The sequence below is a fragment of the Odocoileus virginianus genome, chromosome 9, assembly GCF_023699985.2.
Source record: "Odocoileus virginianus isolate 20LAN1187 ecotype Illinois chromosome 9, Ovbor_1.2, whole genome shotgun sequence".
Lineage (NCBI taxonomy): Eukaryota > Metazoa > Chordata > Mammalia > Artiodactyla > Cervidae > Odocoileus > Odocoileus virginianus.
This window is the reverse complement of record NC_069682.1, coordinates 54,470,714-54,484,727: the sequence shown is the minus strand read 5'-3', so window position 1 is coordinate 54,484,727 and position 14,014 is coordinate 54,470,714. Positions and strand designations below refer to the sequence as shown.

At 50.5% G+C, this 14,014-nt stretch overlaps 1 long non-coding RNA gene across 1 annotated transcript; it reads left to right on the top strand.

Moving 5' to 3' along the window:
* Positions 1–9,004: 9,004 nt before the first annotated feature.
* Positions 9,005–11,545, top strand: LOC139036736 (uncharacterized). The gene is made up of 2 exons (XR_011489585.1): positions 9,005–9,212; positions 9,765–11,545. It is a non-coding gene; the product is annotated as an uncharacterized lncRNA (long non-coding RNA).
* The last annotated feature ends 2,469 nt before the right edge of the window (positions 11,546–14,014 follow it).

The window sequence follows — 14,014 nt, the reverse complement described above, 5'->3', positions numbered from 1 at the left end:
ACCCCTGCTTGTCCCTGCCTAGAGAGCTGAGTCACACTGTGCTTGTCCCCAGAATGTAAACACGGAACCGGGAGCCCCCTGGGATTGGAGGCTGTCCAGATACAGGGCAGCTGCCCAGCGTGCCCTGGGGCTGGGTGTCTGCACGGGGCATGGGCCATGGTGTGGGGTGGGCACCTGGCCTTCCAGATACCACCTGGGCCTCCTGCTGGGGCCGATAACTGCCCGGCTGTGCTTATCAGCCCTGTTCCACTGTCTGCTCACCTCAAGCCGTGTGTACACAGCAGCCTGGAGATCAAGGATGGGACAACTCCACCCCCTGCACCAAGCCCCGAACACCAGCCAACTAAGCTGGCTACGTTAGAGACAACTCGAGAGTCCAAGGTGCCTCCTGCTGGCTTCCCTGGGCCCCATGATGGAGACACTTGTAGATAAATTAAAAATGAAGGTCTTTTATTTCTAAATTATAACATTAGCAAGGTTGGGGTTGGAAATTCCAAAATAAAGGGAATTTAATCAAATAATTTACATGTGTGTTTAATAAACGAGAGGAAGGAACAAGTGTGAAAGTGTTATAGTCGCTCAGTCACATCCTACTCTTTGCAACCCCATGGACTGTAGCCTGCCAGGCTCCTCTGTCCGTGGAATTCTCCAGGCAAAAATACCTGAGTGGATAGCCATTCCTTTCTCCAGGGGATCTTTCATACCCAGGGATTGAACCTGGGTCTCTTGAATTGCAGGCAGATTCTTCACCATCTGAGCCACCAGGGATGTTAATAATACAAGGACTACAGGGAAGTTTTATGTTTTTCTTAACATAATTCTATACGATATGCAACTGAGCAAGAAAAATTGGAGACCGAAGTTTGGCATCTGGTTGATATTACATTTCTGTGCACATACTCCAAATACTACCAGGGTGGGGTCATTTCAGTGCCGTCGGCTTGCTTATATTGGTCTTCTGGGTGTCTCTGATGAGCCAGAGCTGGGTGGGGTCCCAGCTGTCCTTGCCTCCTCCCACCTCTTATCTAGGGTGACCTACTCAATCTTCTAAAAAGGTAACACAGAACATGCACATTCCCTGGCATAGAAGCCTCTGTGGCTCCCCATTGCCCTGGAATAAAATCTCAGTTCTGTGCCATGGCTGAACTGGCCCTGCCACCTCACAGATGCCTTTCTCACAAGCCACTCTCCCCCCAGGTGTTCTGTCCCTCAGCCTTAGTTCAAAAGTCACCAGTCTCAGCTCAGATGTCACCCCTGCTCCCCATCCACAAGATGCCTTCCTAGTCCTCCTTATCGAAGCTGCTTCCCCACCCCCCCACCCCTCAGCTTTATTCACTCTGATTTTTCTTCTCTTTCGGGGCGGCTGTCTCTCCTTGTGTTGCCATCATCCAAAACAAGAGCCTGGGTGTGGCCTCAGAGCATCTTAGGTAGGAATGGGTCCAGGCTGCCTCTTGCATCCTCCTTCTTCCTCCTTGGAGCTGGACTGTGTGTTCCTGGCATCCTGCTCCTGCCTGACCCAAGGCCTCCCACTATCCCAGCTTACCAGCCTTCAGCACATCCAGGATGCCTGCCCCTGTTTGCTGCGGATCCTGCCTCTGCCTGGTTGGTCTGCATGAGCTAACCTGGCCAAGGTGAAGAGTCTGCTTGGCTCTCATGGGTGGAGGATGAGGGACGGACTTGCAAAAAAGGCCACAATCCTGAGCCTGGAGCTGAGGTTTAAATAGGAGCCTCCAAGGTCACAGGGCATGGGGGGCCGGGACGAAGGAGACTGCCATGTTCCTCCTTGTGGGGCAGGCCGGACAGAGAATCCTGTACTTACTGAGCACCTAGCTTCTGCCAGGTGCTTTGCTCACTGTTTGGCTGTGTCAGCTCACAAACCCCATGCAGCATGCATGTACATTGTCCCCATTTTACAGATGCAGAAACTGAGGTTCAAAGTAATTAGGAAGCCGGCAGAGCTAGGGTCCAAACCTCAGCGGGTCTGATGCCAAAGCCACCCCCTCAAGCTGCTGCTGGCTTCTCCACTAGGAGGAATGGCAGTGTGAAATTTGGTGCAGCCGTGAAGAACCATGAGGTAGAGGTACCTTTGTGACTTGGAGAGATGTTCACGGAGCACCGTGGAAGGAGAGCACCCACAGGCAGAAGCTTCTCTGGCCCACAGTCCTACAGAGCAATGATAGAACACTCCCTCCTCCCCTTCGCCACAGTCCCCACTCATCCTGACTGTGCTTCTCTCCAAGCTCTGGTGGGTGTTTTAGTTTGCTAGCTAGGAGCCATGGGAGGGAGTCAGTGGGGGAGAAAGGCATGGGCCACATCAGATACACATCCATTTGTGTCCTCATCAACGTCTAAGTGGAGGATGTTCATGCAGTTAAGCCTTGATGGATGGATGGAGGGAGGGAGGGATGAATGAATGGAAGAAAGTATGGACAGAGAGAGAGAGGGAAGGGAGGACTGGTGGATGGAGGGATGCTGGAAAGATGAATGGTAGGTTAGATAGAACGCAAGCCCCCATCCCCACTCCAGTGAAGTCAGTGCAAGGGTCCAGTACAAGCGTTTGGAATTAGACAGACATGAGTCTGAATTTGAGTTTCTTTCCTTACAAGCTGTGTGTCCTTGGGTGAGTCACTCACCTTCTCTGATCCTCAGTTTCCTCATCCGTTCCTCCTGGGATAACTGTGGAAAAAGCAGTGAGGGCTAAGTTTGAGGGAGGAGCTTGAGGAGTGCCAGCCCTTTAGTACAGTCAGTGCTGTTGTCCTTGGTCCAAGGAAAACAGGTCAGTCCCTGGGGAAACTCAGCATTTTCTCCACTTCCATTCTGAGGATCTCAGGATTTCACTGGACCACTGCCAATACTGATGGCACCCCTTGCTCTCTGGCTTTAACCAGACAGATATAACCCCCCAAAGGCAAAAACAGTCTGCAGGGAACAGCTTCCTGGTGGCACCCACAGAACCTGGCTCCAGGGAACTTTCCCAAACCACACTGCATGGGCCCCACCGGGACCAGCTGAAGCTTGGTCTCTGGGAGAAGGGTCTGGGCATGGGTATTATTTAAAGAGCATCGCGATGATTTTAAAGTGAAGTTTGGCCTAAGAGCCACCATGTTTAGTTCTGTTTAATGTTTTGTATGTTTCCACCTGTCCGTTTTTCCTGTTTATCCTCTCTTGTTTCTTCAGAGGTTCAAAAAGACTGTCCTCTGTAGTTGGAGGAAGAATTCAAATTTGTCTTCTTTGTAGGGTTTTGATGATTCAGTTTTAAAAATATTTTTTGTGAATCCCCTTGGAGTATAGCTGTTGAGAGCAGGGGAGCTCCTCATCCACTTCTTTTATGTGGCTCTGAGACCCTCTGTGAATATAGCATGGGGTTTTTATTACAATTTAGACTGGTTTAAAAGAATAACACTAAATGCAATCACAGCAAAAAAGTGAGATGCCACTTCACAGCCCCTATGGTGGCTGGAAGGAAAAGTCAGGCAAGAACCCGTGTTGGTGGAGTGGGTGGAAATGAAACTCTCTGGGCTTCTCTTGTGGCTCAGCTGGTAAAGAATCTGCCTGTAATGCAGGTAGACCTGGGTTCGATCCCTGGGTTGGCAAGATCCCCTGGAGAAGGGAAAGGCTACCCACTCCAGTATTTTTGGCCTGGAGAATTCCATGGACTGTATAGCTCATAGGGTCGCAAAGAGTCAGACATGACCGAGGAGCTTTCACTTTCACCCTGCTGGTGGGAATATGAACGGAAGATTGTCCAGCAGTTTCCAAATGACTAAATGTAGAATTACCATGGGGCTTCCCAGGCAGCTCAGTGGTAAAGAATCTGCCTGCTAAGCAGGAGATTGGAGTTCGATCCCTGGGTCAGGAAGATCTCCAGAGAAGGAAATGGCAACCCACTCCAGTATTCTTGCCTAGGAAACTGGAAAATCCCATGGACAGAGGAGCAGGCCATGCTACAGTCCATGGGGTCGTAAAGAGTAGGAAATGACTTAGTGACTAAACAGTGGCACCAGCAGCAATAACCATACAACCCATAAACTGCATGCCTGGGTATATACCAAGACAAATAAAAAACATACATGCATGCAAAACCTTGTCCATAAACATTCTAGCAGGGCTGTTCACAATAGCCCCAAAGTGGAAATGAACTCACTGTCCACCATTGAAAAATGGATTAACAAAATATAGTATCCTATACAAAGAATATTATTTTCCATAAAAGGGAATGAAATTTCCTTTTTAAAAGTTTTATTGGAGTATAGTTGATTTACAAGGTTTTGTTAGTTTCTGTTGTACAGCAAAGTGAATCAATTACACATATACATATATCCCCTCTTTTTTAGATTCTATTCCCCTATAGGTCGTTACAGAGTACAGGGTACTGTTCCCTGTGCTACATAGTAGGTCTTCATCCATTATCTACTTGATATATAGTAGTGTGTATATGTCAACCCCAGCCTTCCAGTTTATCCCTCCCCCCTTTCCCCTTTTGGTAATCACGTTTGTTTTCTACACATGAAATTCTGATATATGCTACAGCACAGGTGAACCTTGAAAACAGGATCATAGCGGGCAGAAACCAGTTGCAAAAGACCATGTCTCCCATGATTCCATTCGTATGACATGTCCAGAATAGGCAAATCCATAGAGATAGTAACCTAGTGGTTGCAGGGGCTGGGAGGCCAGAGGGTGGCCTGCCACATACCAGGCCCGCCTCACCAGGCAGGTCTTATGAAACCAGCAAAGCAGTGAGTGACTCTGAAAAAATGAGAAAAGACAATGAAAGAGTATTCCAAAAGAGCCACGAAAGTCACCACGGGAAAAAGCAGAGCTCTGGGCCCTTCCCACACGTATTTATCACTGAATATCACTTCTGCTTTGGGTGACGCATGTGATGAGTTCCCAACCCTTCTTGATGTTTGTTCCCCAGGTGTCTGCTTGGCTAGAACCGTGGGGTACAGGCTGCGAACATGGGCTCAGTCCCTGCGCTGGGCTGCGTCTCCAGGGAACAAGGGGAGGGGAGGCTGTGGCCTTAGCCAAGATGGGGAGGGGACCCAGACCTCTCCAAGGCCTTCACCCACACTCGTCTGGCCCTGGGCCTCCATAACGATGGTCTGTGGTGGACGTGGGGGCATCACATGTAACCCATGGGGTGGGGGGCCCCGATTAAAGGGGCATTCATGGAATTCACAGGTTGAGGAGTGCTCTCTGGCGAATATGGATTTTATTTTTTACTCTATACATATTTCTGTTTGAATGTGATGCTGCGGAGGTGTGTTGCTTCTATGATTATAAAAAACAAAAAGAGTAGAAAGAAATACAACCTCAGAGTAAAACACTGGAAGGTTATAGAGTTCTGAAAAGTGCAAAAGGAGAGCCCCTCCAATTCCAGATAATATCTGTGCTTGATGCTCCAGATTTCTCAGCAGCAAGGCAGTGACAGCCATGACTAACAGCTTGTGTGCTCAGTCGTGTCCGACTCTCTGTGATCCCATGGACTGCAGAACTCCAGGCTTCCCTGTCCTTCACCATCTCCCGAAGTTTGCTCAAACTCATGTCCATTGAGCCGGTGATGCCATTCAGCCATTTCATCCCCTGTCGTCCCCTTCTCCTCATGCCCTCAGTCTTTCCCAGCATCAGAGTCTTTTTCAATGGGTCTGCTCTTCACATTAGGGGGCCAAAGTTTTGGGGCTTCAGCTTTAGCATCAGTCCTTCCAGTGAATATTCAAGGTTGATTTCCTTTAGGACTGACTGGTCTCATCTTCTTGCTATTTAAGGAACTCTCAAGAATCTTCTCCAGCACCACAGTTCAAAAGCATCAGTTCTTCAGCATTCAGTCTTCTTTACGGTCCAACTGTCACATCCGTATATGACGAATGCAAAAACCATAGTTTCGACTAAATGGACATTCTGATGGCAAAGTGATATCTCTGCTTTTTAATATGCTGTCTAGGTTTGTCATAGCTTTTCTTCCAAGGAGCAAACATCTTTTCATTTCATGATTGGTCATCATCTGCAGTGATACTGGAGTGGGTTGCCATTTCCTACTCCAGAGGATATTCCTGGTCCAGGGATGGAACCCACATCTCTTGCTTTGCAGGCAAATTCTTTACCACTGAGCCACCTGGGAACACCTTTAATTGATGCCTCATTCACTATTTTTAAACGTGCTTGTCCTCTCACCTTCATAGCTCGCAGCCCACTCATCGTTACTGCTTTCAGTGAACTCTGCTAACATGTATTAGCACCTACTGTGTGCAGACTTGGTTCTAGGCCCTGCAGAGACAGCCTGGAACAAAGCAGAAAGATCTCGGTCCTCCTAGGGCTTTCAGTTTCCTGGGAGAGATGGACAAAAAACAGGGAAACTATTAACTAAGATCATTACAGAATCAGTGGGAGTTGGGGAGGAAATTATCAGGCGGTCACAGGGTCTTTGCGCAAGCTGTCTGCACTGCCTGGAGTGCTGTTCCTGCACAGACCATCCTTGGCCAGCTCGTGCCACCCTTCCTCACTCTGCACTCCGCTTGCCTGCCTCCTTGGGGGAACTTATCAGGGTTTGTACTTCTCAGTACACTTTGTTGGCTCACTTAATATCTGTCTCCCATCCTGTACTGTAAGCTGGGACGGACAGGAGCAGACCAGAGCCTTCATGGTGGTACCCAGCCCCAACACCCAGTACCAGGCACATCGATGGGGCTTATAATACTTGCTGGACATATGAATTCTAAATAATTTAAGTGATCTTCCGAGTCAAGGAGAGGCCATCTGAGGCAGAGGCCATCTTTAGGAGAGGACGGATGGGGGCATGGGTACCCTGGCTGTGGGCTGTGGAGCCAGCTGGGATCTGACCTGGGAAGGGCTAGCAGGGGTCCAGTCCTAGGAGAGGAGGGGCCACCTGATCTGGGCGCAGGGAAAAGGGGATGAGCCTGAGTGAGGGCTGCACCCCTCCCTCCTGACCCGAGTCTTTGGGGAAGGAGCAGGGAAGGAGCAGGGATTGCCCGTGGGAGTGTGGTATGTGGCTGCCTCCCGCGGGCTCCTCCTGGGACTGCCTCGGTCTCCTCCCAGGGCCACACAATTCAGTTTTGACCATATTTGCCTCAGAGCCAAGTGGCCACCCTGTGGAACTGGGGTATAAATATCAGTTTATTTACTCTGTGTCCCAGTCGAGCATGCTTCTAAGGAACGCAAGGCTTCCCTGCTGGCTAGCCTGAGAGTTTGGAAACGTCGCCCCCGGGGCAGGAGTCATCTGGAGGTTCTGAGTCACATTCACTGGGCCGGCTTGGAGCTCCTCTGCCTAGGCCACCCTGCACGGTGGCTGTGCAATTTACTCCAGAGAGTGAAACACACAAATTCTCTGTGCACTCTGACCTCCTGCCGCCCTCTTGTGCAGGGGCTCCGCTGTGGTCATTTACCCCCTCCCATGCCCAGATTTCCCCTTGGGGAACCAGCCCTTCCCCACGTCTGCCTTTCAGTCTCCAGGGCTCCAGATCCCAGCCCTGACCCTCTTAGGGTGGGTATGTGACCCAGACCTGGCCAAAAAGAACACTGCATGCCACTAGCCTTAGAGACTAACTCAGGAGTGGGCACGTGGTCTGCTCGTGGGCAATGAGAGATGGTGAGAATTACAATGGGAGAGCTGGGAGAAGTGGGCTTCCTCTCCTGTGGATTTAACCTGGGGGTGGGAGCTTTGGAGCTGCCAGGGTGACCCATGTAGCATGAACCAGCATAGGAGGAAGCAGAGACATTGCATCTTGAGGACAGTATTTAAACTGCTGGACCCAGTCATTCCTGAAGTCAGGGTGAGAAAGCCTGTCAATACTCTTTTTTCATTAAACTGGGGAGTTAGTTTTCTATCAAGTCGTCAAAAACTTAGTGGCTTAAAACAACACTTAACAGATAATTATGTCCTACTTTTTGTGGTTCAGAGCTCCAGATACAGCATGATCCAGACAGGTCCTCAGCTTAGGATGACGAAGTCAAGGTGTCTGCAGAGCTGATCCTTATGGGAGGGTCTGGGAAGAATCCTCTTCCAGCCTCATTCAGATAGCTGGCTAAACTCAATTCCTTCTGTCCATGGGACTGTGGTCCTCATTTCCTGCTGGCACACAGCGGGGGTGGGTTTTTTGTTAGAGGCTGCCCACATTCCTTCTCTTGTTTCCCACGTGGCTCCCTTTGGCAACAATGCAACCGTGGATCAAGTCCCTTTGGTGTTCAAATCTCTTCAACTTCCTCTTCTGCTGCCCCTCTCTGCCTCCTGCTGGAGAAAGCTATCTGCTCTTAATGACTCATGTGTTAGACTGAACACACCTGGATAATCTAGGATACTCTCAGTCTTTTAAGATCCATAATCTTAATCACATCTGCAAAATCCCTTTTGCCATGTAACCAAATATATTCAAACTTTATATAGTCACAGGTTTCCAGGATCAGGACACAATGTCTAATAGGGAGGGGCATTATTCTGCTGACCCGAGAAGTCTGACTTGGGTTTTCTGTCATTTGCAAAGGAAAGGATCTTAATTGATTTACCCACCTTCTGGGTAATGATTAGTTGGACATGATTGACTCATGCAGCTGAATTTCTGGCTTCAGGAATGTCTGGATCCAGCAATTCACATACTGTTATAGGGATTCAACTTTCTCTATTTCTCAGCCTGTGTTGGTTTCATGCTCAGAATCCATGGCCCTTGGCTCCTACCCTCTGGGTTACTGCAAAGGAAAGAAAATGTGTCTCCTTCCTGCTGGTCCCTAACCTTAGCCAAGCCTATCAAAAAGTCAACCTCCTTTATCTTGAAGGGCAGATAACTGTTTGCTCTAAAATTCCCCACCTTGGTTAGATTAAGGCTGTCTCTTTGATGAGCCTCAGAAATTGAATATTTTCCCCCAAGTAACAGGACATTGTGCCCCAAAGAGTCTCTTTTTGTTCCTTCTACAAAAGCGCAACCTTCTCTCTGCAGCAATACAAACAGGTGGGTGTGGTTACTGCCCAGACGGGAGCATAAGCAAAAAAAAAAAAAATCATTGGGTTACAATTTTATGAAGGAAACAAGGTGAGGTCCTGGAGAAGAACCAGGAGGGCCCAGGTGAGAGGTGCGTGGAGCGAAAGCCAGTGGAGAAGAGTCATGGAAGGAGGCAAGAGGCTGGAGTGTTCCAAGGGACTCACAGCCTGGGAGAGCAGCCTGAGGTTGAATGCACCCGGCCAGGGTGAAGAACTGCGGCAGGTCAGGAGGGTGAGAGTGTGATCCGGGAGGCGGTTGAGGTTGGCAGAGTGGATAGGAAAATGGAGGGGGATGAATGCATTAACCTACCCCTACTTCCTGCAAAACAGAAACTGGCTTGGCTTTGGACTAGCAGCTTCCGGGAGGGTTGGGAGCTTGAGGCCTGACTGGGAGCACCCCCTGGTATCTCCCTCCCCTCCCCAGGGCACCCCTCCCCCAGCACAAACACACTTGCAGTAACCTAGCCTGAGACCATCCCCGGCACGACTTCCGCCCCGGCTTCCGCCTGGCCTCTCAGAATAGCACTTGGCACCTCATTGAGGTTTCCACCTGCCACCTCTAGCCCTGCAGGCTGTCTTCACCCACCCATTCTCTCCGAAGAGGAGGGGAAGCCCTATTGTTCCTCGGGTGGTTGGCTTTGTGAGAAAGGGGAACAGACAGGTCCCTGAGGGGTGTGCCCATCACCCCACCCCCTCTGCCTCCAGCGAGCAGTTTCTCCTGCCTCCAGCTGTCAGCAGTCACCTTACTCCTAACATCGGTGGTATTTCTATGCAGGATAATTGCCCGTCTTCAATAAAGAAGGCAGAGTGCTGAAGGATTGATGCTTTTGAACTGTGGGGCTGGGGAAGACTCTTGAGAGTCCCTTGGACAGCAAGGAGATCAAACCAGTCCATCCTAAAGGAAATCAACCCAGAATATTCACTGGCAGGACTGATGCTGAAGCTGAAACTCCAATACTTTGGCTACCTGATACGGAGATCCAACTCATTGGAAAAGACTCTGATGCTGGAAAAGATTGAAGGCAGCAGGAGAAGGGGACGACAGAGAATGAGATGGCTGAGTGGCATCACCGATTCAATGGACGTGAACTTGGGCAAACTCTGAGAGATGGTGAGAGACAGGGAAGCCTCTGTCTCTGGCATGCTGGCATGCTGCAGTCCAGGGGGTCACAAAGAGCCGTATACAACCTGGCAGCTGAACAACAACAACAATTTTTCACTAATGTATTGACTGGGTATTAGGGAGGGTTGTGGGATGGGAAAGTCCCTCCCAGCCTGTCTCCCACCTGGTTCTCTTCTCTCCAGACGTCCAGGGCCTTCAGCTTCAGAACACTACATCGTGAGCTTCCATCTGTTCCCTCCAAATCAGCACGTGCCATTCACTCTGTCAGGCTCCTTTCCCTCCAAAACATCTTGAAGATTACCCACCGATCTCACATGGAGCTTGTTCTCACCTGATTGTTGACTGCATCATATTCCAAGGAGTTGGGGTGGGTGTGCTCTATTGCCCGTCCCCTGGAGTGGAGGCAGATGTCATGTCCAGCCTTCTGCTAATTCAGGCAAAGGCAGAAGAATTGCCTTGAACAGAGTTGCTGCTGCACCTGCCCTTGTCCAATCCGTGCGCACTGGCTGTGCGCCAGGATTTCACCTGCAGATTCTTTCTCACCACTCGTACAGCCCCGCCCAGAGGTCACATAAGAGAAGGTAACTATTTAGGGCCATGATTTTAGAGTTCACTTCCCAAATTCAGTGGCCCAGTTGGAACTTCGCCCCTGAAATGGTGTCACTGTTATTTCTGGGGCATCTCCAGAGGACTCCATGTGCCCCAAACTGAGCTTGGAGATCATCTGAGTCTTCTTCTCCTTCTTTTCGTGCTTTGTTCTTGCCATGCCTGCTGCCTGCTGCCCTCCCTCCACATCCCAGGAAAAGGCTGCCTGGTGCCCCTGTTCCCAGACACTGTTGCCAGGCCCAGCACCCTGCCTGAAGAGCTCTGGCCTGTGGACTGACCTAGTGCCCTGAGGTGGGAGCTCTGTTACAATGCCACCAGCACCAACCCCTTCTCCCAAAGAAATAAATACATTATTTCTCCATTTATTTATTGAACAGTTACCAAATACAAGATCCTAGTGGGGAAGACAGAAAATTCATAAGTCATCACTGGCATGAATTATTGAATTTCAGTCTGATAAGCACTACTGAGAAATGCCAAGCCCTCCTAGGCATTCCTCTGCCTCAGGGCCTTTGCACATGCTCTACCTTTTACCTGGACCACTCGTCTTCCAGATATCAACACACTCACCTTTTACCTTGCTGCATTCAAAATCACAGCCCCCACCCTGACCATACTTCCTCTACCTTTCCTGTCCATTTTTCTTTGTAGAACTTACACCTCAAATCTACAATCACCTTATGTACCTCTTACTGTTACTTATTCATCTGTCTGTTGCTTATACCCCTGGTGGACTGTCAGTGCATAAAGGCAGGCATCCTTATCTGCCTCGTCCACTGCTCTATCCGTCCTATAAGAGTGCCTGATACATTAAAGGTTTAATCATGTGTGCTAGTTGCTTCAGTTGTGTCCAACTCTTTGCGACCCTATGGACTGTAGCCCGCCAGGCTCCTCTGTCCATGGGATTCTCCAGGCAAGACACTGGAGTGGGTTGCCATGCCCTCCTCCAGGGGATCTTCCTGAACCAGGGATAGAACCCGCATCTCTTGTGTCTCCTGCATTGGCAGGCGGGTTCTTTACCACTAGCACCGCCTGGGAAGCCCTAAATGTTTCGTTTCTCATTAAATGTTTGTTGAATGAATGAATGACCTAAAGGGGGATGTGACCTACTCATTTCTTCAAGGGACCAGGAAGGATGGTGTCAGGGAACATTTTCCTGCCACTGGGGACATACCCAGTTTTCACGGGGCCTGAAGTTTATACAATTTAGGGGTACTGACTTGAAAAAGAATATATGGTTACATGTACTGAGTAAGGACAAAAGAACTAAAAAAGATTGGCATAGCCAAAGGGAAAGGCATTCCAGGCAGAAGGAATGGTTGTGAAAAAGCCCAGGGTGGCCAAGAACCAGGGAAGAAGGTGAAAAGGTCCATGTGGCCGCAGCTTTGCAGGGGACCCTGGAGGGGGCTGGAGATCAGTGGGGGCAGCCAGCTAGGAAGTGACAGGCTGTAACATGCAAGGCCCTGATTTATACGGGATCCCGGGAGAAAGCCCAGAGAGGATCTCTGGGTTCCACAAGACGGAGCCCTGCCAGCAAGGCTTTTCTGCTCACTCCACTGGCCAAGCCAGAGCTCTTCCCCCTCCCCACCCCCACCCCTCAACTCTGCCCTCGTAAGCCTCCAGGAATGCATCTTCTGGTGTCGAGGAGTCCCAACTCACCCCTAACCCACCCAGAGAGGTCCCTCGAGGCTGTCTGAGGCAGGCCACTCCTCCACCCCCCAACTTCCCCCCCTGGCTCCTCTGCTCCAAATAAAGGCTCAGGGGCCCTGGCCCAGAGCCACGGCCAACCATTTGCATCACAGATGAGGCTGGGTCAGGCTGTTGGCCCTGGCTGGCCTGCCTGGTGCTGCCCTCGGTGACTTAAGGACACAAGCCACCATCCAGCTGCTCCACACGCTGCCCCCTCTCCACCCTCCCACCCCACCCGGCTGCCTAGATTGCATCCCCAGCAGGCCTGGGATCCTGACCCACCAGCCCGCCCCACCAGCTCAGAGGGACAACAATTATGACTGGTAAACTCAGTTCGGATCCAGGAGGGCTCTCTGAATGTCAGGGGTCGGGGGCTCAGCATGTGACATTCTACCCTGTAGCTCTCACAGCAGCCCACTCTACAGAGGAGGAAACTGAGGCTCAGAGACTGTAAGTTAGTAGGTTAGTTACCTGCCCAAGGCCACTTATCTGAGAGCTGGCAGAGCTGGGACTTGAACCCATTCATTGTGCTTCAGAAACTGTGATGTGAACAGGGGCCACCCCTTGAGGGTCATCTCTGTTTGTCCACCACGCAGCGAGAGCCCATAGGTACTAGATGAATCAGTTACCATCTGAGCTTCACCCTTTCTCCCCAGCATGGCTGGGGGGAGTGGGTGGGCTAGAGTCTAAGTCTGTGAGGTCGGGGCACTGCCCATGCCCATTTATGGTTCTGGTATACAGCAGGTGCTTAATCAGTGTTTTGTGAGTAAATAATGGAATAAATTAACACACAGACTCTCTTTGAGCCTGGGTTGTGCCCTTCTGCTGCAGAGGCCTTCCACGGCAGGGGTGGGTTGTGTCCAGCTCAGGTTCCCCAGGAAGGAACACGTGGCCTGGCCCCTAGTGGCAAGTTCTGGCAAGTTCTCAGAGGTTCAGCCGTGACATTCTCCACAGGCCTCACCCTGGGCTGGCTGGGGCTCCCAGGCAGCCGGCCCAGAGCTGGGGGCCTGACTTGGGGAGGGATTCTAAGCAAGCCTGGGCACAGGGAGGCTCCTGACTGTCTTCCCTGCCTCTCCTTGTCTCAGTCTGGAGTTTTCTCCTGCCCCAGGGCCTTTGCTTGTGCTGCCCTCTGCCTGGCCATGTCCCTGCATCTCCTCCAGAGCTGCTGCGTTGTCCCCGTCTCCTGGAGCCCTCACGTATCCCTCACCCTGTCAGTTTCCAGAGCTCTGCAGATGCCTCATCATTCCTTTTAGTTTTCTTGGGTTTTGCCTGTGTCTCCTTTAGAACTCCAACTGATGGTCAAGGACAGGAAAGCCTGGCATGCTACAGTCCATGGGTCGCAAAGAGTCAGACATGACTGAGCAACTAAACACCAACGACCTTTAGAATGAAAGAGAGAGAAAGCTGCACATGCTACATAGAGCAAAATAGAAAGAAAAAGGATAAAATAGAGGGAGTCAGATGGAGAGAGAGAGACGGGAGAGACTGGCAGAGAGAGAGAGAGATATGCAGAAATAGAAGCAAATCTGAGAGACAAAGCAACTCAGAAGCAGAGGCTTAAACAGAAACTGAAAGAAAACAGGACCAGGGTCCTGCAGAGAAATGGA